Genomic DNA, 21267 nt, shown 5'->3' with positions numbered 1-21267 from the left:
TCTTTTTCCCTTTGGTAATTGTTCTCTTTTTGTTAACAGAGTGGCCTCACAGTACCATTGCCAATTGCCTCCACTGGGAGACAGTGCATGCAGCACAGTTTTAAATAATCTGGCAAACAAAACTGGCCTTAAGACTTTCAGGCATCTTTTAAAAAACCCCACCACCAAACCTGAGGCCAACAATAAAACCCCCACTGGTTTTCCAGAACAGTATTAAAGAGAGTTGATTAATGCTTGGAACCATGACATGAGTTTGACCATGTTGCTTCTGTTTTGTACATAAAGAAAAGCACTCAGTCAGTGGAAGAGAAGTGCAATATTATTGCAATTCCTGGCTCCTAAAGGTAGGTTGCATCCCCTCTGCTAGGCCACAATGCAACCCTCAAGTCTTCCAAAATGACATGTCTCCCTTTGCTCCCACAGCCACCAGACTATGCACAAACCATTTTGGGAAGCTCCAGAAAACACACACTGAGATTCTTCAGTACCTTCAATACCAAATAGCTCCATAACAAATTGCATTTTGTTTCATTATTCTTTAAGATTTCCTTTATCTTGTATTAAGGCTACACTTTATCTTCCTTCCCAGGACAATTTGCTTTTGTATTTCTCACTGCAGACAAAACCATTCACCTAGAAATGCCACTAGACTAGACTTGTTCTCTGTAATCAGTGACACCACAGCAATTTTCTGTTGCATTACAAACCTTTGCCTATCATCTTCACAGAAAACTCTTCCCAGCAGATATGACTCTGCAGATGCAATGCAAACACAAACATAGGTCCTTCTGAAAAGATCTTTTCCTAGGTCTTAATTGAAATATTACTAATACTCATTTTGCAAGATTGCCTGTTGATACTAGGTAAATTAAAAGAACAGTGGAGCACACTGAGTTTATTTAAACAGTATTAGCTCTTCCCAGGTGAAAAGGATGTAAAACAAAAGGATGTAAAAAACAAAGGATGTAAAACAAAGCACAAAAATTACTGTTTGAAAGTGTAACAATAAGGTGACTTAAGATGGCATTATGGAGACAACAAACCAAAAATTTTGGTAATAAGTGGAAGATGATGGATAATGTTAGGATATCTTACCAAGAGTTTCAAAATTGGGTACAACAGAGAAGAAGGAACCAACAAAAGATGTAAAGCCAGGTGATATGATCAAAGCCACAGGCTCTGGGAAATGTTTTTTCAAGCAATATTCAAAATTGATGTAAGTGGGACAAGGCTGCTTTCATCCAGGCTAGGAAAGTGACAGCAGAGTACTTCAGTAGTAGGATGAGACACACGGATGGCAGATTTATAGCATGGGCAGATAGAGAAGCCTGCATCTCACACATGTGGCAACAGGATCTTCCTAGTACACTACATCCTAGTATCCTAGGGAAATCTTCAATATATGGGCTTTCCCTGCTTGTGAGGGCCTTGGAAGAAATAAAATAGGGGTAGGAAGGATTGGTCAGTTTTTACTTCACCGCTATGGTATGTGGCAATGACTGCTTTTGTTTACATCTCCATTTTTCATAATTATTATTACTATTATAGAAGATTAACATGTTTAAGACAGGAAGAAAAAGATATTTGTGATTCAAGAGGATTGCAGAATTTTCACCTTATGGAGAAATTATGAAAGTGGTTTAAGTGCCGCTTTGTCTGGAAAGATCATCACAAAAGCTTCTTAAGGTACAAGGCTCTCAGCAGACTAACTTGACAGAAATTGCACTTCCTACACAAGGTAAGTGACCTTTATTGACAAGAAATATTGGACACTTCAGGGGTTTAAAAGGCTCTGAAAGCAAATTAAAGATTCCAGCTGAGCAGAGGACAACTTAAAAGGGACATTAATGCTAACCCTGTTTTCATGTACTTAAAAATTATACAGACAAACCCCACATCTATAGAGAAATAAAAGTTTTAATCTAACTATATCAAAGCCAATACAAGCATTCAAAACTTAGGTAGACTATTTAAGGACTTCAGTTTCAAGGGAGAGTACACTTAAAGAAGTACGAATCACCTCAGGTGACAGCTTATGTGAAATAAGGAAATCTCCCTGGATTCCAAAACCAAGCTAAAATCATGCTAGATACAATAGGGACTGAAACAAAATTACACTTAGTATGGTTTTTCTCTTTGAGAAGGAAAAATGCAATTACTTTTTTTGAGGCTGTATCAGTTCTGCATTAGTATCTGGGCCACCTGACTTCTCCCACAAGTGTAAGAAATTGAAATAAACCAGTAAAAATTGAAATAAAGTAGTAAAATTTGACCTTATCCACCTGCTTCTTTGTCCTAGTTACTTATTTTCTAAATGCAATGAACAATTTCATTTTGAAGACAAAACTCAAATGGAGTCCCCAAAGGCATCACCATAGCTGGGTTTCTCTCCTCTTCACAAAAACACTCAGAGCTTCCAAATTTTTCCATAGCAGAGCAAGGGCACTGGTGCAGTAGTGTAAGGTACAGAGTCATGTTTTGATTGGTACCTCTGGCTGAAAGAAACCAAGTCTAGAAGTTCCACCTCTGTCACAGTGCTCTACACAAAAGCCCCTGGTGCAAGGTTAGCTTGGTGGAACTTGCAGTTGTTTCACCACCACTGGGCTTGGTGTGACAGAACCCTCAAACTGGCAGGCCCCAGGAAGAAACATCCTAAAAACAGAGCTCATCCAACACCTTTACACTTAATGAAACCTCCTTTCCAGCTGTGAGGAAAAGCAGGAAAGTCACACCCTGATGCATGCTGAAGGCACTGTTGCTAATCCCATTATGGAGGTCTGATACCAAGCTCCTAAAGAAAACCCAGTAAACTCCAAGCAAACCCTTCCTCAGGGAACACCATGGAAATGCTCCAAGTAGCTGAACAGGAACTTCTGACAATTCCTTTGTCTCTTCCCTGTGGAGTTTGGAAGGGAAGAGCCATGCAAGAAGGCAGTGGTCACACTGCTGACAGCCTGTGCCTGTTCACTGCTGGCAGCCTCTGACTTGCAGGACAGCTTCAATCACAGGCAGCTTCAGTCCCACTTCTACTGAAGAATGTCACATCATACATGTGAACATTTCCAGATATATCATGAAAAGGAAATGAAAAGCGAGTTTTACACTTTAAAATATGAACAGGACTTTTTCTTGCTTCAGATGGCCTAACAGTCCTTGAAATTGAAAATCACAGCAAATATGAGCACTACAGATTTGGGAAGAAAAGGGGCTGGAGGACAGAGAGAGGAAGGGATGATCAAAAACACACAGGCAAGGAGGTAAAGAAAAGCAGGGAAGGGAGACTGGAGCTGTCAGTGCAAACCCATTCATTCTTCCTGCATGTTTGTGATACCTGACAAGACAACTTCACTACCAGTGGATACCTCTAAATGATTTTCAGAAGACAACTGCACTGGCCCAAGAAAGTAATCTATTCAAGTGTAAAAGGCATAACTGCTAAACTAAAATGAATGGTACAGTTCATAAAAAGGTTTATGAGATTAATTTTTGAAAATTCAACAGCAAAAAAAGACTTCCAAACTTTCTAGCAGCTGTGATTGAAACTGGTGGTTAAACATGGAGCTAAGCAAGCTCTTAGTACCAGAGTTTGGTTTTCTTTCATCTTCAAAATAGGTTTTATTACTACTGTTGTTATTTCTGCAAGTGCATTTTTAAGAAGTTATTTCAAGACCTATGAACAAGCAGGAAAAACTAAACCCCACACCATATTTGACCACAAGAAGTCAGAAGAGAGAACTTGGCATTGCCATTTACTTAAATAAAAATCCAAATGCTTATGGGAAGAAAGATAATGTTTTTTACAACTTTATATATAAAACCTCAAGTCTGAATGCTTTGTCACCTATCTTGGCCAAGTTATAAACAAATAAAATCTCTTCCACCCCAAACAACATAATGGTCATCATTTAAAGAAGGGGAAGGAAGATTGACTTTGATGTGGGTTGGAAAGGAGAAAGAAAATGCATTAATACTAAAAGGCAAGATTCACAGCTTTGAAGGGACATGATGAAGAACTGTGCAAGTGTCTCCTTTTCACCACAAGGTATCCAATTCATGCTACAAAAGATGCTCTCAGACAGCTTCCTTCAACACTACCCCCCAGGATCACCAAGAGACTACATGTAATTTTAGCAGCCTTGTCCAGCTTCCTAGTTTTAAAGAACACCCTAAGACACCCTGACACAGCTGTGGGCTGCAGAAATAGGGCTGAATACCAGCAAACCCATAATTAAGCCCATGTAGGACTCTAAAAAGTGAAAAAAACCAAAGTATTGAGTTCTCTATATAGACACAAACTCAGGCCAATTTTTATGTGTTTGCTGCTTAATTTGGAGCTATCTTTTTGAGAAAGAGGAGTCCAGCTGAGAGTGAACCTCCCTCTTCTGACCCAGAGCCTTTTGCTCTCTGCTTTGTCTCCTCCAGATCTCCTCCTAGATGATTTGTGTCCACTTACACTCCATGTGCACCAGAACAAAGATGCAATTATGTATAAGTAGTGCCCAAGAGAAATGATCTAATAAAAATTGCTTTCTTTAAAGCAATTTTATCCAGCATTTTTTTTACTATACAGACGTAGCAGATATATATGGGGAAGGGAATAAAACCTTCAATGATTGCATAAAGCATGTGTGAAATGACATTAGATTATTTTAAAAATATATATATAAATAAATAAATAAATAAATATTTAAACATTCTACTCCTGCCTTTTCCATCTCTGATATTCTCCAGCTTGTCCAAGTATGTTTACACTGGAGACAGAAATAGGTAGATGTACACATACCTATACATGTGTACACTCATACCTAGGGTATACACAGCTATAAGATGTTATACTATTTGGATTGCAAAATTAATATATATATTTTAAAAAAAGTTGCCTAGAGTTGCAAGGCCTGCTTGGTCTGCTGTTTGGAGACTTCTAGTTACAGAATCCCAGAACAGCTGAGGCTGGATGGCACCTCTGGAACCTGTCTAGTTCAAGCCCTTGTTGACAACAGGGCCACCTGGAACAGGCTGCCCAGGACCATATCTCAGCTGGGTTCTGAAAATCTCCAAGGGTGAAGACTTCACCACCTCTTCATGTAACTCCTGCCAGCTTTTGACCATCCTCAGAGTATAAAAGCATTTGCTATGGAATTGGCTGTATTTCAGTTTGTGCCCACTGCTTCTGGTCCTGTCATGGGAAACCACTGAGAAGGCTCCATGTTATCAGGTATTGATACACTCTGAAAATTCCATAATTAATTTTAGTGAAAATCAGGGGAAATAAAAAAAAAGCATTGTGTAAGATCCTAAGGATCTTAATGCTTCCAGGACTATTTTCCACAGAAGTAAGAGTAGTTATAAAAAATCAATGGTAATTCATCACCAGATGGAATTTGTATGTGTAATGTTTTCTAAGAATGGATGTGTTTTAAGAGTTAGTTATAGACATGGTTTTGTTGCAAATTTAGGCTTCAGAGTTGCAAATTTAGGCTTCAGTACTTCATGCTGAAATAAAATATGAAAGTGTAAGTTGTTTTGTGGCATAAGGAAAGAGAAAATACTTGCAAAAACTCTGTCTCTCTAGGGAGCTCAAAATCAGACTTGATAGTAAAAAAGCATCCCAGTTTTTCTACACATACCATAGTTCTCATCAAGTCACACTACAGATGAAGAGCCCAAATCCTGCATACTTTAGCACAGGATAGGAGCATCATCTGCTTGGCTGTTTTTCTGTGAGGATTTAATGAAGGCAGTCTGAAAAACCTCCTCCCAGTGGACAGCCTGTGGCAGGATCCTTTAGGCACCCAGTGTGGCAAACATGCCAAGTGCCAGCAAAAGAAGAAGAGCAAAATAAATGTGACTTTAAGGCAGTTAAGTACCCACACATCTTGGAGCCCTGGAGGCACCAGTGAAGCTGTCAAAATTCAGGTCAGAAATGTGCCACAACTGTCTGAGACACGTCTGAAGAGCAGGAGGAGCAGGAGCAGCTCTTTGGGTCAAGCTCTTACAGAAACAGCTGGTGTGAGGTACCTGCATGAAGGCATGACAAGAAAGGAGCCCTGTTTGCAGAAAGTGGTCAGCAAAGCTCATAAATCACTCGAGAAAGGCCTGATCTAGAGATGACAGGAAGATGAACAGAGATGCTTGCTTTCAGTAAAGAGGTAACTGGCTGAGAGAAAAAAAGCAGATATGTCAGATTTGAAAAGGTCAGGGGCACAATTTATATTTGTCAGAATGAGCTTTCCAAGCAGGAGCCAAGGACATATTGCTCCAACAAATAAATACATAATAACTTTAAAAAATCAAGGCTCTTTGGTAAGAGAACTTACATTCTTCACCTGTGTGCCGTCCTTGGGCACCTCTGCATAAGTGATATTTTTGGATATTGTTGTGGCTTAACTCCCGTCAGCAACCTCTTTCTTACTCTCCCAACCAGCAGGATCAGGGAGAGAATAGGAAGGCTAAAAGCTAGAAAACTCATGAGTTAAGGACAGTTAAATAGGGAAAACAAACCAAGGAATTACTTTGCTGCTTCCCATGGGCAGGCAGATGTTCAGCCAACAGTGACTTGGGAAGACAAACACCATCACTCCAAACATCCACCCTTCCCCCTTCTTCCCTCAGCTTTCTATACTGAGCATGATGCCATAAGGTCTGGAATATCCCTTTGGTCAGCTGGGGTCACCTGTCCTGGCTGTGTCTCCTCCCACCCTCCCAAGCACCCCCAGCCCCCTCACCAGTGTGGCAGCACAAAAAGCAGGAAAGGCCTTGGTTCTGTGCAAGCCCTGCTCAGTGATAACAAAAACATCTCTGTATTATCAACTCTCTGTTCAGCACAAATCCAAAACACAGCCCCAAACCAGCCACTGGGAAGAAAATTAAACAACCCCAGCAGAAAGCAGCACAGATATTCACCTCCCAAACAGGGGGGGTGGCTGCAAAGATGTCAAAGAACCTAAGGTTGAATGACAGGTAAAAACTGAAGAGCAGAAAGAGGGACTGGAGAAAGTGGGGAAAAGAGAAGATTAGATTTAAATGGGAAAATGGAGCAGACAAATTTAGAAAGGTGGTAGCAGCAAGGAGAGAAGAATTGTGGTGAAGAGAAACAAGAAGCAGCAGAACACTGGAGGGTAATGACATCATCACATTTGGAGGTCCTCTTCTGCTGCACCCTCCATGGTACCTGTGTTTCACAGAAAATTTACAGTAATTGCACAACTCCTGCCAGACTTTACCCACTCCCTGGAGAGCTAGGGGCCAAAATAGCAACCTCTGCACTCCTTTACACAATATAGTAAAGGAAAATAGGGGACACCACATGGCACAGAACCATGGATTACAGTAGGGCTGATGTAACAATAATGGAAGAGGAAGGGATATAATTTATCACATCCCTCATACATCTTCTGACTAGACTGCTGTTGTAATGTCACAGTAGAAATACAAAGCTGCACACTCATTTCCAGATGACTGCAATGCCCAAAATATCCAATGACAATTATGACATTGAGACAGAAGGAAATCATCCTTACCCTGGGAAGTTTGTGCTATACAGACAGGAATAGTTACACCGATCTTATATTTTTCACTCTTTGTAAAGACATTTGCAGTGATGGTTTATAATCCTAAAGCACAGACTGTTCAGTCTACCTTGCAACTCCACAGTTTGTGGTCACATAAAAGATAATTCATCTTTATTGTCTCCATTTCTCCCTTCCACTCTAGCCTTTTTCTGCCTAGATTATCCAGGCAGGAAACATTTTGGCATAGACACTGTATCATATTGTGCTTTTATATTATAAGCCAACACACCACATTGTATTAACATCTCTCCTTCAGTAACATTATATACAAAACCAGACCTTAAAAAAACCTACTTACATCCATGGACTCAAGAGAACCCAAAATAGATGAAAGAGCCAAATGTTAACAAACTTGTGAAAATGTGCATATCTAGGTATCCATATTTCTCTCCAGTTAAACAGCACTAATAACATGCACAAGTCTTTTCACACATTGCATCACTTTCTTACAGCATTGTTTTTATAGACTTCCTAATCAGGAAGTCTAATAGCCTTTGGTTTAGTCTACCAACTTTCATAATATTAAGCTCTCTTAAAAAAAAATTAATAGCCTTCTTTGCCATTCATTGGGGTTTTTCTATTACACACATTCAGGAAAGTATTGATGATACAGTAAAATTATTCTACAATACCCAACAGATAAGCAGGCAAATAAGTAGATGGCCATAGGATCATCAACAATGTATAAAAATTGTTTCAACTAATAAACCAATATACTACAGAAATCTGTAACAGCTACACAACAGGGCACAAACCCAAATAATATCTGTTATGGAACGGACAATAATGTTTAAATTTGACATATATACAAAGTGAGGATTGGGTTTGGAGGCCCCAGGTGCTTCATGGAAAGATGCAGCAAATATTTGTGTCTACAGGTGGCCGAAGCACATCCATGAAAGATAACGTGAAACTAAGACAGGAATCTCATTACCAGGATTATGCAGACAATAGCATCCAGGATTACTATTTGCTGGCTGTATTCTGCATTTAATCTATCCAGTCACACTTAATACTGCAGGTAATACATTTAAGAACAATTTAAATTAATCACAACAGGAGATTAAGTATAAAAAAAATTAATATCCATTTTGCTTTTAATTCACCATACCATTGTTGAGAACTGCAAAAAAGAGCCACTTTCACTTCCTGCTTCATAAAACACAGTTCTACTCTTAACATTGCAAATGTCTGACACACAGCTGCCCAAAGCTAGATATATTTCATTTACCCAGTTTCTAAATCCACATGGTTGGTTCCCAGGGTAACTTGTGCTAGGCAAAGAGCCCTGGAGGAGGGGAAGGCAGGGCAGGGCAGACATTCCCTGACACCAGCTTTCCTGTGCCCAGTCCCAGGGCATGGGAGGCCACATGTCCCTGAACTGGAGCAACAGCTGTCTGCATACAAGGAACATTTTGGAGCCCATTAAACAGTGCTGCTGCATCAATGTGGGAAGAGTGTCACAACAATAAGGCCATCCCAAGCTGATGCACCAAGAGGACTCCTCCTGCATCTTCACCCAGCCCAGTAGTCTTCATATTTGAAGAATGAAATGATCTTCACTCAACAAAATACAGAAAACAGGCTATTGATTTCCTGTGAGCTCTCAAAGTGTTATAATAAGCATTTATAGATGGGCTATTGAATGTCCTGACCATTTAAGCAGACAGTCATTTCATCAGCAAAGTAATAACTGGAGTTGGCTCCAAAAACAGAGGAAAAGCAAAAAGGAGCTTTAGGGCACAATGTCACTTTTCTTATTCCAATATAAACCTTTATGCATATATCACTGGCTGCTACTCGACTTAAAAACTGTAAGGCATGTAAGTACAAATCCTGCAAAATAAACACTGTGGTAATACTTTAAATCCTTACGACTTTTTCTGGAGTATCTCTTTCATTGCTAGCAGGCTACAAAAAAAATGCATTAACCTTAAGTATCATCTTTCCCCTTTAGACTTGGTAAGGGTTTAAGTAATGCAAAATTCACTTATATGCATAGCAGTACAAGGACATAATATCTTAAAAGGGAAGAGCTAGTGCAGCAGTGTTTATTACAGCCACTCAGTTTACTACATATATATGCCATCTCCAGCCAGCAGCCAAATCTGGTAATTCTAACATTACTCTTCCAAGAGTATTTCTATTGGATTATTATGACAATACTGGTATGACATTGAAAGTGTTTTCTACACAAACATATGTTAGAGTTATATGGTAGAAAATATATATGTATTTATACATGTTTACCTGCATATATAAATTAAATACTTGAGATCTTGATTTTCACAACATACTTTTGTGTCTTTACCACACATCTGTATATACACATACATACTGTATTCCTGTTGGGGAAAAAAAGTTTCCTTTTCACATAACAAAGGACTTTGAGATTTAATTACAGGCAACACATCGGAAATGACAACAGCTCATAGAGGTACGTAACAAACTTGCAATGAATACATCTCCTAACAAAAGAGTAATTAAAAACTTTTACATCAAGAAAATCCCTGACAAAGCTTGAATACAATATATCATTGATAATAATCTGAAGTGTGTTAAATTTCCTGGGGCAATACACTGGTTATAGTTAAAATATGCTTATAGCAACAAGGATGTCAACTTTTTAGAGAGCAATCACAAACTGTTGCTTCTACTTGTTTTCTTAGTTTACCAAGAAGAAAAATGAGGTTGTTACAAAATGAAGCAATAACAAAGTAGCATATTCCTGGCTGTTAAGCTATTGCAAAGTTAAATCACAAGGTCACCAGTTCTAGTTTCACTTCTGTCACGTTTTCTTGTGACGTTTGCATAGATCATCACAGCTCTTTCTGGAGGCAAAATAGATGAATAGCTGCTGGTGCATCACTTCAGTTCCAGTGGGTGGTGGTATTACCTGTATCCACCACCAAAAATACATTAACTTTTACAGTGTTTCTCCAGACATACTTTATGCTGCTTACAAATGAGAATAGCCTAATACATGGAGTAGAAAACATCAGCCTCTCCTCTCTCATAAACCCACTCGTCTGGATATGGTAAACATATGATTCAGATGAGGATATTTACCTTCTACACTTAATTATTACTAACATTGATTTCAGTTACTCCTTCATGGGATGCCGCTGCAAAGGTTATAAAAACATAGATAAATTATAAAAAAAGGCAGAAGCCATAAATCAGCTGAGAGCACCTTTAAAACACTTTTGATTGGTAACTTGGGGCAATGAGGGAATACGGAACAGCTCAAAAATAACATGCCTTCACATCCTGAGTCCTCCTTGTCCAGGTTTAACTGTCACAATGCAAAAATGCCATTTTCCAAGTCTGCCTAAAGGAAAACAACTTCAAAAACAGCTCCTGGAATATGAAAAAACAGCCTGCTCTTGACTAAAATAGATACCAAGTTACCTGTTTTAGTCAACAGCAAAACTTCAAACCAACTGTTATGTATCAGCTGTGATTAAACCTCCCAAATACTCTTCTGTCTGAATATACAACCACAAATAATCAAGAATGTGTCTTTGCTGTACCCACTGCCATATAACATTGGTAACTGAATAAATGCTCACATTTGAGGGTATCTACTCAGAAGGTAACACAGTTCCACAACACATACTTTAAAAGGGAACAACCTAAATTATACTTTGGTTTATACAGCAGAAAAAAACCTGTTCAAGGATAAGTGCAGAGGGAAGAATGAAGACTAATACCAAAATAGCTGCTGTTCTTAACACCTTTCTGATCCTGGCTGAGACAATCTACTCGTACCTCGGACGCATGGTGGCAGCCAGCCAGCCAGATGACTGGTGACTTAATGTACAAGTTCATGTGGGCTCTGGAGTTTGACACAGACAAGGACATTAACTCTGGAGTCTCACCAGTCAGCCTTAATATTCAGAACTCATCAAATGAGTCATGCCTACATTATGAGACTTTTTTTTAATACTTTATGCTAGCTTTCTTTTGTTCTGAACAGCTTTCACTGTAGAATGTTTTCATTAATTATGCATGCTTTTTATAGGAAAAGTTGTGATCAATTGATGCGTAGGTCAAGTATGAAAAAACTTAAATGAGTATGACGCTATGACAAATACTGTAATAGTGTCAGAATCACAGATTAAAAGATTGGCATATATATATCTTGTTTCTTTCTACTGCTGAAGGCAATTCTCACAATAAACAAGGCTATGGGCCAAAATTCAGCCTTTGAGAACAATAAATACGTACAAAATACATGTATGTGCAAGCAAAAGATATATTGAAATCTACCAGGCTGAATAGCTTCAGTTTCATTTTGAAAGCCACTTAAAATAAAAGCCAGTAGATGAAACAAAGAATCCACCCAAACATGAAGGCTCCAGCATCTTTGTTGAAAGAACAATAGCATAATACTCCTCATCCCTCTACCTTGTTGCAAGAGAACCATCAAGATAGTTATTGCTGTGATCATATTAAAGAATACTTCACAAAATTATTCTTTAAACTGATAAATATTTACAGATTTATCTTCATATGCTTATAGTTATAAATGCTCTAATTCAATTGCTCGGCAGAAAACATTCCAATAAAAGAAATATTTCTATTAGCATAACAAAAGGCAACCAGTAAAATCACTCTCATGCACAGGCTCAAAATTTCAGATGAAAGCAGTATTCTCATAGAAATACTCTCTATTTTTGAACTGAACCCACTCCAATGATATGTTTTGTAATCTGACGGCTCTCCCACCGGACTATACATGACATTAATGAAAGCAAGATCAAATTAAACAGATGACATGATTAACAGTATTCATTTCATGCATGACTGTTTTACCGGAGAGATAAAGACCTGAAAGTAATTACCACCAAGTAAAACTCCTTCACTGACCTCTCCGCTCCCAGGCTAGCAGTCCTTAAGTACTGATGCTTTGCAACAAAGACCGGTGCCTTTCATCTGTGGGCTTTCTTTTACGCTACAAGCTGAGCACCTCTCCCGTTGCATGCACGCAGTACCTCTCTGTATCTATGTCTGTAATGCAGCATAAAGATTACTGGGGAAACCTATCAAACCGGCAGGCAGCAACCCCGGCCGCCAATAAGCGGGAGGCACATGCAGAATCCAGCACATGCTCGCTGAGGCTCGCAGGCTGGCACCGCTGCTGAGCAGGCTGCTAATCTAATTATAGCCCTTCGCCGAGCACAGGGCTGCCGAGGGAGCGCAGGGCTGCCGAGGGAGCGCAGGGCTGCCCAGGGAGCGCAGGGCTGCCCGGGCACCCGCGCAAACACGGCCTTGCAGCCCGCAGCATCAGCGTCTGGGACTGCTGCTTGTCTGGGTGCGTCACCATCAAATCCCTGGCTGGGTGCTTGCGGTGGTGGTGTTGTTTTGCTGAGTGATTCACCTACGAGGGGGTTTGTCTCCATCTCTGAAAAGCAGGATCTGTTTAGGTGTGCCCTTTGAGAAGCTGACCACTCGCAGTTTGCTAGGTCTGCTTAAGGGAGACAATAAAACGAAGATGTTTGTTCAACCAGCAGGAATTCTTGTTTTGAATGTACACATTGCCAGCACCATGCAGAGCAGATCTCAGCTTTTGTGCATTACTGCACAGGCTACAACGTGGACCTCAGATCAGAGAGGCAGCACACACATGCTTTCAGTGCACAGCAGCCCTACAGAAGTCAACAGGACCCCCTCTGTCCTTTACATTTACCCGTGGGCGGACACCCAGATGATCAGAGGGCTTCTGTGTGCATTGGCACATAAAGTCCTAACTAAGCTTTCACGAGGCTAGGGTGCAAATGCCAAGGAAATTTTTGCCATTATACAAAACAACTTAAGTCGTTTGGGAAATACTTATCATGAGCAAAGACTACTTAGATGCATGGGGAACTAACACAACCAAGTCCTACATGATTACTTATGCTTATTCTATAAATAAGTCCACAAAACAAAGGCATGTTATGATCCAAGAGAACATTGTGTATTTGAAAGATGCTGGGAGCTTTTACAACATCAGGTAAATAATCATGAAAAAAAGATACAGATGCTTGTTTAGTCTTCCTTGGTAATACACTTCAATTAATCCTCACTCTGTTTAGCACAAACAGAAAAAAACACTCTTCAGATGTTTCCTGTTCCCACATGGTTCATATAATCACCTAAGCTCTACACTGACCAAAAGGTTTTCAAACATCAGTGACAAGATGGAAATACACAGCCTGACTATTAGAAAAACCAGTTGTGGTGCCAGCTCTCTCCTGTGAGATACAGTACATTTTTCATGACTGATATTACAAAAATATCATAAAGCTACAGCATTATGCATATACAAACTACAAGGCATTTCTAAGATGTTTCACTAAGTTACACATAAACATCACACTAGCAAGATCTTGAACCCCACTGCAATAATGAATTCCACTGCGCCCACACTGGCATTTTTCCTAATTCTTTACTCTTATCACCAGCACCATACAGTATCAGGCACAGTCCAAGAACATGATATTAAAGGCTGTCTATAAACACTTTCTAGCCATTGTACTTACTTCAGTACAAAAATTATATTTGGTATTATATAAAATTTTACTAATGGAACAAGATCTCAATGTGGAAACACTGCAAGACCATGTTTACTGGCAATATGTAAATAGCTACGTCACAGCCTTCTTAATCTGTCAGTGAAAATTGCTCATAAAGAGTTGCTCTCTGTTAGAAGTAAACTTCATTGCTATAAGAATAATATTTTCAAAGCTATATATGGCTGGAAATAAAAATGAAGTGCAGGAATAGGGACATTTCACTCTTTGATTCAATGTTCAGTCAACATGAAGTTTTGTGTTTTGATAAAAGAAGGCTGTTTTATTAAGTCTCTCTTTTTAGATTACATCATCCAAGAAGCTGATCAATTTTTATAAACTGTCTCTTTAAAATACTGTGGAATATTTCAAGTTTCTCAGCCATACTCCTTGAAACCAGGAAACTATGTACTTAAAGAAGAAAGGCAGGAGAGGCAGTTATACAGGGGTTAAAAACCTAATTGGAAGAGTTCAAGAGGCATGTGAAAAAAATGCACAATGATTTGATGATCAGATCAAAAATGTTATTTTTCTAACGACATTTTGCCAAAGGTAGCAACAGGGGAATAAGACCAATAAAAGTCTTTACCCTAGTCCTCTGATTATTTGGAATGCTAAGAAAAAAATTTCATAAACACAAACAAAAAAATAAAGTCAAAGAGACTCAAACCATTCTTTTAATCTAATCCCCATTCACAAACCACAAAGGCACGTATGACACTTCAAAAAATGACCAGAAAAACTGAAACAAGAATCAACCAGGCTTCAGCTGCCATGGGACTCTCAGTTTTGGCTCCCTCCCATGCAGGCTGCTAAGCCTACATGTGTGTCCCCCCCTCTGCCCAGCAGCTCCCCAAGCTCTTGCTGCTTCACCCTGTTCAGCTCCAGCATGGCTTCCCAGCAGCCAGCCTCTGCCTCCTCCCACAGAGCTGCTGCCTCCAAGGGCATTCACCCACAGCCCCAGCAAGGGCTGCCCTGGCAGCACACTCTCAACACACCATTGCAGCAGGCTGTTTATTCCAGGAGTTGCTTTCTTTTTTAAAACATCATGGTAGCAGCAGTAGTTGAAGGACCCACAAACAGCTGCAAAGTTGCATTTCAAGAAACACCTATTTGTCTCTGCAACAGAATCAATACTCACTAAACCTCCGTGCTTGACTTTGCAGATCAGCCAGAAGAGTGCTGATGTCTATGGCAATTTTTACACTTGCTTTTAACCACTGTGATGCTATGCTGGGTCAGGAAGATATGGGGAACTGCACAGAGGGGCTAACATTTAGGGTCAGTGGTCATTCACAAGAACCCACATTTGGCAATGGCAGATGGCTAAAACTCCAATGGAGGCCGATGCAGAGCTCCACCAGCCTGCCCTGCCACCCGTGGTGATGGCACAGGAGCACCTGGAGCATGCACTGGACCTGTGACAGGACAGAGCCATCTATAGATGCACCAGCAAGAGAAGCCAAGAGAGGTTTCGTAAGGACTCAGTCACAAGAGACTCATCAGATCCCAGAGAACACAGGTTTCATGAGGACACAGTCACAAGAGATTCCAGCAAGTCTCTGTTGGAAATGAAGAAATTGTGAAAGGTACACAAGTTGGCCAATATTCGGCAGACTTTCATCGAAAGCAAAAGCCTGTCCCTGGCACAAGCTACCCGCCTGTGCTAAGCTTCAAGCTCCCGCTCCTCCGCATGGAAACAGAAGGTCTCTACAACATTTTTAGCAATTATAAGCAAGTTAGGCTTTCTCTAGCTCAGCTCCTTGACAGAAGAATTTCAATTAAAATTTTCCAAAACCATATGGTCCGAGGCAGATGCCCATCACAGAGGGGAGGAGAGAGGAAAACCTATGAGGGCTGTGATGAATTCATCATATGACACTAAAACCAGCTTCCTACAGTGAAAACTGTCTAGCTAGCACATTAATGAATTATACACTTCATTTAGGCATATCTAAGGGAATTAACAAACAGATTATTATTTTGGAAAAAATGACTTTTTCCTATATTATTATCACTTGTGTAAGTACTTACATATCCAATTATTTTAATACAAGAATATCTAAAAAAATTCTGATGTGTCTTGCAACTGAACAGGTTTTACTCTGGGTATCACATAACCTTTGGCTTAAAAATGTATCAAATACTGCTTGCAAACTGCTACCTCAGTTACTTAATTAGATTTTGCAATGTATAGTAAGCATATGGAATGAAAATGAGTTGAGCAAAATGGCTGGTGAATCAACATGCTGCATTTCTAAAGGCAATAGTGTGTATATTTCCAAGCTGTAGCCTTGAGAGGTTGAACTGAACCAATTACTCTAATGAATATTTTACTTGGCTTGATGCATTCATTAGACTTTTAGAAGTTAAACCATCCCATGGTTATGTTTACATAATAACAGTCTTACAATTTTTGGATGGTACTTCTGACATTCACACAATTTAAAAGATAAGGGGACAATTTTTTCTTCCACTATTTTTTCTACATTCCAGTTTTCCTTCCCAAATAAATTTATCTAGCATTATTTTCTTTTTCTTTTGAAAACAACCTTTGATTTCACAATAGCTATTTGCTGAGCTCTTTCCTTTCCTAGCAAGTATATGGGAAGTCTGCCAATGGTGGCAAACTCATCACTCATCATCATAATTTATGGAGGAAAATAAAACATGGTCCAAGTGTTTGCTGCATAAACTTTTCTCTGGAAGTCACAAATGCCTTGATGCTGGCACTCAGCGTGAACAAACTTATTTTCATTTTGTGTAGCATGAGGACATTTCTTGGACGACCCCAACTGTGATTGGTAAGCACGCAGTTACCTGTCCACATGTGTGCATTTGTCAATGCTCTCAATCATATTTTGAAGTTGGACAGATAACCTGGAACTTCAAGCTTTTTTTTTTTTTTCCCAAGTATGCTCATTATATCCATAAAGGCCCCAGACATAACTCCTCTGTAAGCTTAAAAACAGGCAGAGATGTCTCTGTATTAATGCCAGAGACTCGCTGCAGGATGGCACAAAGATTGATCCCTACAAACTATTTTCTATGGCATTCTTACTCACTTTTATCTCAGAATCATAGTAAAACCAAACAAAAAAATCCCCCACACCCACATTCCAAGGTACATTACCATCCCTCACCTCCACAGACCTACATGCTAGCAGCATCTTCACTGCAGCCCTAGCTGACTGAAATGATGACACCAGTCCATCACTGGCACCTCAGAGAGCCAGGGGAGGAGCAGTTCAGCTGTCAGTGAGGTGTATTTCATCCTATTGCTGATGCATGTGGCATAAAAGGATCTGAAGTGAAGCCTGCAAGACGTTTGCTATGCTGAGCACTTGCACTTCAGACACAAAACCAAAAGTGGAATAATAACACAGTTCTACTCTATTCTTAAGAACACACAAGTCCCAAACAAAAGGTCATGTAAGAGACTTCACATCACCCTGAAACATGCCACCTAACACATCTTCATACCAATGTCAACTTTCCATTCCTCCTCAAGTTCCATCCATTTTTCCTTCAGTGCAAGGTTTTCTTCAAATCTATACCATATTTCAACAGTCACCTCATACTACATCGATATGCTTTGTGCCCTCTTGTATTTCCACCTTACTTACTCTTCTCTCCACTTCCTTTCCTCACAGCTACCAGCAGAGGCTCAGTATGAACTGTCCATTTCAAAAGGAGTAACACCTGCCAGCACAACCAAGGCCTTCCCAAGACCAAAACATGTGTCCCTTGTAGCCACCATTTCCCAGCCTCTGGCTGAGCAGCCAGATGGCCACAAAAGTTGGTGAACCACAGAAAGGGACCACACTGTTTACAATAAGCACAGAAATAGCTTTAAACAGTGCATCAAGACCATGGACCCCATATAATGCATGACTGACTCACACAGAACCAATGATCGTGACCCTAGCGAGTCAAAGATTGGAAAATGTATTATAGAAAAAACAGCCTCTGCTTCTAAATGGTTAAGTGAGAAAGACACATTTGCAGACCAGAACAAAAAAGAGTGCAATAAAAAAAAAACAAAAAAACCCTAAAAATAAACAAAAAACCCCAAACCAAAACCAGCCCCCATGACTGAAGTAAGATATTGAAGTCCTAACACAAGTGTAATGGTAGCAAAAGTTAACTGCTTAAAAACACGGACAGAGGAGGGTAAAACTACACTGGAACAAGCCACAAAAGGGCTTCATAAGTGGAGAAACATTTTTTGTAGTTGTTGGTGGAAAATAGGGACCCTGAGAGCATCACCTAACCCTGAAATACTGATTTCCCTAGTGGAAAAGCAGAAAAAAGAGCTTGCAATATAGTAAGTAAACTTCCAGCACCTCCACATTATTAATCTTCATCACCCTGCTGGCATTTTCCTCTTCTCTATTAGGTAGTGTGTTCACTATGATTACCTTGCTGAAATGGGTGACACAACCTGATGCTGAGTATATCCAGCTGAGATAAGACTGGCCTGGGAAAACTTTAAATAGAAGTCTTCCATTAGAGGACAGGTGTAATTTTTCAAAAATGCTATGCTGCAAAGAGTGCAAAGCTGAAAGATGAAGTATAGCTTTCCTCCCTTTGAAGAAAAAACTCTGTCAGACCTGCTCAGTTCTGTAATTAAGAATGTTATTTCCAATTCTGAGTAGAAAGAGCAGCCCTAAGGTTTTCTTTGATCTTCTGTGATGACAATGAAGACCCATCAGGCTCTCTAAACCCCATTGTTTTTTTATTCTTCAAAGACTGTTTTTCACTCTCTTACATCTCTCTATGCAAGGAGGTGTTTATGTTGAGCTGCAAGATGCAACTAGAAAGCCAAGGTGTGACTGCTGGAACATGAAGTGGTTCTTTGCAGACAGTAATGCATACAGGCACTTGCACAAAATCCTCCTTGCTCCCAGGCAGCTCTCTGGGAGGTCAGAGATTGCAAACCTTTGAGACTTCAAGTCTCCAGTCCACACCCATAATTCAGGGTTTCAGAGCAACTCTAAGATCTTATTACTTTACACCAGAATTGAAGATATTTAGCACAATGAATCCCAGAAGAAAACTATGCAATGGCTTTGGTTACCTCAGAAATCAAGGCTAATGAGTTTGAAGACAGCCTATTAAATGTCAAGCCCTTTTAGCCAAAAGTAAAATAAATTTAGATTCTAATCTTAGAAAGATTATAATTAAATTTCTAGAAATTGTGTCCATATAAAACCAGCAACTGTGCCTCACCATACTGGAACCCAGTCTCACGGTCTTCTTACAAGAAGCCAGAAGCATTTTGCTGGCACAGATGAAAAGCCTCTCCAGGAAGAGAGATTTAATTATTTAATAGAGCAAGCCAAAAAGCTCTTTTATGAAAGAGTCATCAGGACTCTTGTTCCATATAATGTTCCTAAAGAAGAGCATACTTTCATCTTGGGCAGCTTGTACACCTAGCAAGTTAAATTTTGCTGAGCTGATAAGATCCTCTGACCCTTCTTCCAAGAACTGCTTGATGCTAATATCCAATCCTCTAATGCAAAATGAGCACGAAAGTCACATAAGAAGGGCTATAAGAACTTAGCATAAATGGAGACAAATGAGTGGCCATTCCTCAAGCCAAGTAGCTCCCACCCCTTCCTTTCCATCCTTCTCTGAACAGACACTTCCCTGCCTGCATGGTGCTCCAACTAAGGTGAAGGGGAGAGTGATGATCCTACCAAAACTAGCATGAGCACTGAGAAGTGCCATGAAGAAGACAGGAAATGTGCACTAGGGGAATTCTGCCACACTCTAGGGACATTAATACTTTCTGTTCTGCCTTTCTTGGGCAAAGCAGCAGGCCTTTCCTTCATCCTGGTTTCCTAGTCCTGGGAGGGAATAAAAGTGCCCAATTTCCCAGAAGCACACACTTGCATGACACAGTAGCCTCACATAAGCCCAGTAATACTACTGGTGTCAACTACCAGAATTTCTTCAGGTGGCAATTCTTATGAAGTGCCCAAACCAGATGGAACCTTTCAGACCTTGTCCCAGATATAACTCCACTGCACTTCCAGAAATAGTTCCTAAAAGTACAAGCATTAGAATTTTTAGTTTTAAATTAAGCAAATTGGAAATAAGTAACAGCCTTCATCTCAGAGGCACTGTAATTTAACTCTGCTTGCACACACATCACATTAGTGGGCATGTTATTATTTTGTCAAGAATTTATATCAACATAAGATTAGGAAAAATCAGGGTAACAGCTACAGGCCTGAACCTAGTCTTCATTGTAAACTCATATACAGTTTGTGAGCATGAACATACAGCAAGTATAACTCAGCTTTTCTAATAATGTACTCAGTGAAGCTCAGTGCATTTCTGAGATCATTGACTTCCCACTACATCAAGTGGATGGCTCTCAGCAGTGAGTCTTAAAGTCCTAAACATATCAGAGGTAGGATGGGCAATCAGTAATCCCATACAACATAACCTTAATAGCATTGCAGGAACCATTTTTGTCCCTACAGAAAGTAGGCACAAACAGGGGAAGATAAGATCAAAAGGTGAGCACTCAAAACTTAGTGAAGTCAGAATTGGACATTTCAGTCAGTCTCAAATATTTATCTCCTGAACGTTCTACAACAATGCAGTCTTTACTGGCATGAGCCAAGAAAGTCTCTTGCCCGAATCAGGATTTATAGAAGAAGCTGCTCCAAAAGTAATCCTCAAATAAAACAGACACTGATATTTTCAAAGCAAATTCCAGTAGTCTGTAGTCAAAACATAAGCAGCATAACCACAGTAAAAGGGCCACTAGTAAAATGAAACATTAGCAAATTTCAGAGTTGTCAAAGTGTTTAACACAGACTTCACTGTATGCATTATTTGTATTCTCTAACAGAAACTGCCTAAGTATGAAAAATTGCAGAACTTGAAAAATGTCATAATTTCTATCCACAGTTGTCTGCTGCTGGCAATTCCACCATATCCCACTCACTAGCATGAATATTCCTATTTGGAAGGACCAAGTGGAAGCAATGTGGATAACCCTGCATGCAGGACTGAGTTCTCATGCTGATCAGTTCAGCACACAGGCTGCAGCATCTGCACAGCTAACTTGCAAAAATCCAATCATTTATCTCACTTACAGTATTCAAGCTGTTCAGAGTACA

The 21267-nt window shown here is 39.8% G+C and overlaps 1 protein-coding gene across 3 annotated transcripts in view; it reads right to left on the bottom strand.

Moving 5' to 3' along the window:
* The window catches only part of FAM110B (family with sequence similarity 110 member B), a 113965-nt gene that overhangs the window by 49667 nt on the left and 43031 nt on the right, over window positions 1-21267 (bottom strand). Inside the window, exon 1 of one of the 3 annotated variants that reach the window (XM_036406228.1) lies at window positions 12444-12705. The exons of the other annotated variants lie outside the window; for them this stretch is intronic. The gene's annotated coding sequence lies outside the window, so the exon portion shown is untranslated. Of the gene's footprint in view, window positions 1-12443; window positions 12706-21267 lie in introns of those variants that run through there. 3 annotated transcript variants of the gene reach the window in all.

This window comes from Molothrus ater, chromosome 1 (assembly GCF_012460135.2).
Source record: "Molothrus ater isolate BHLD 08-10-18 breed brown headed cowbird chromosome 1, BPBGC_Mater_1.1, whole genome shotgun sequence".
Taxonomy (NCBI): Eukaryota; Metazoa; Chordata; class Aves; order Passeriformes; family Icteridae; genus Molothrus; species Molothrus ater.
This window is presented reverse-complemented; position numbering and strand designations above follow the sequence as displayed.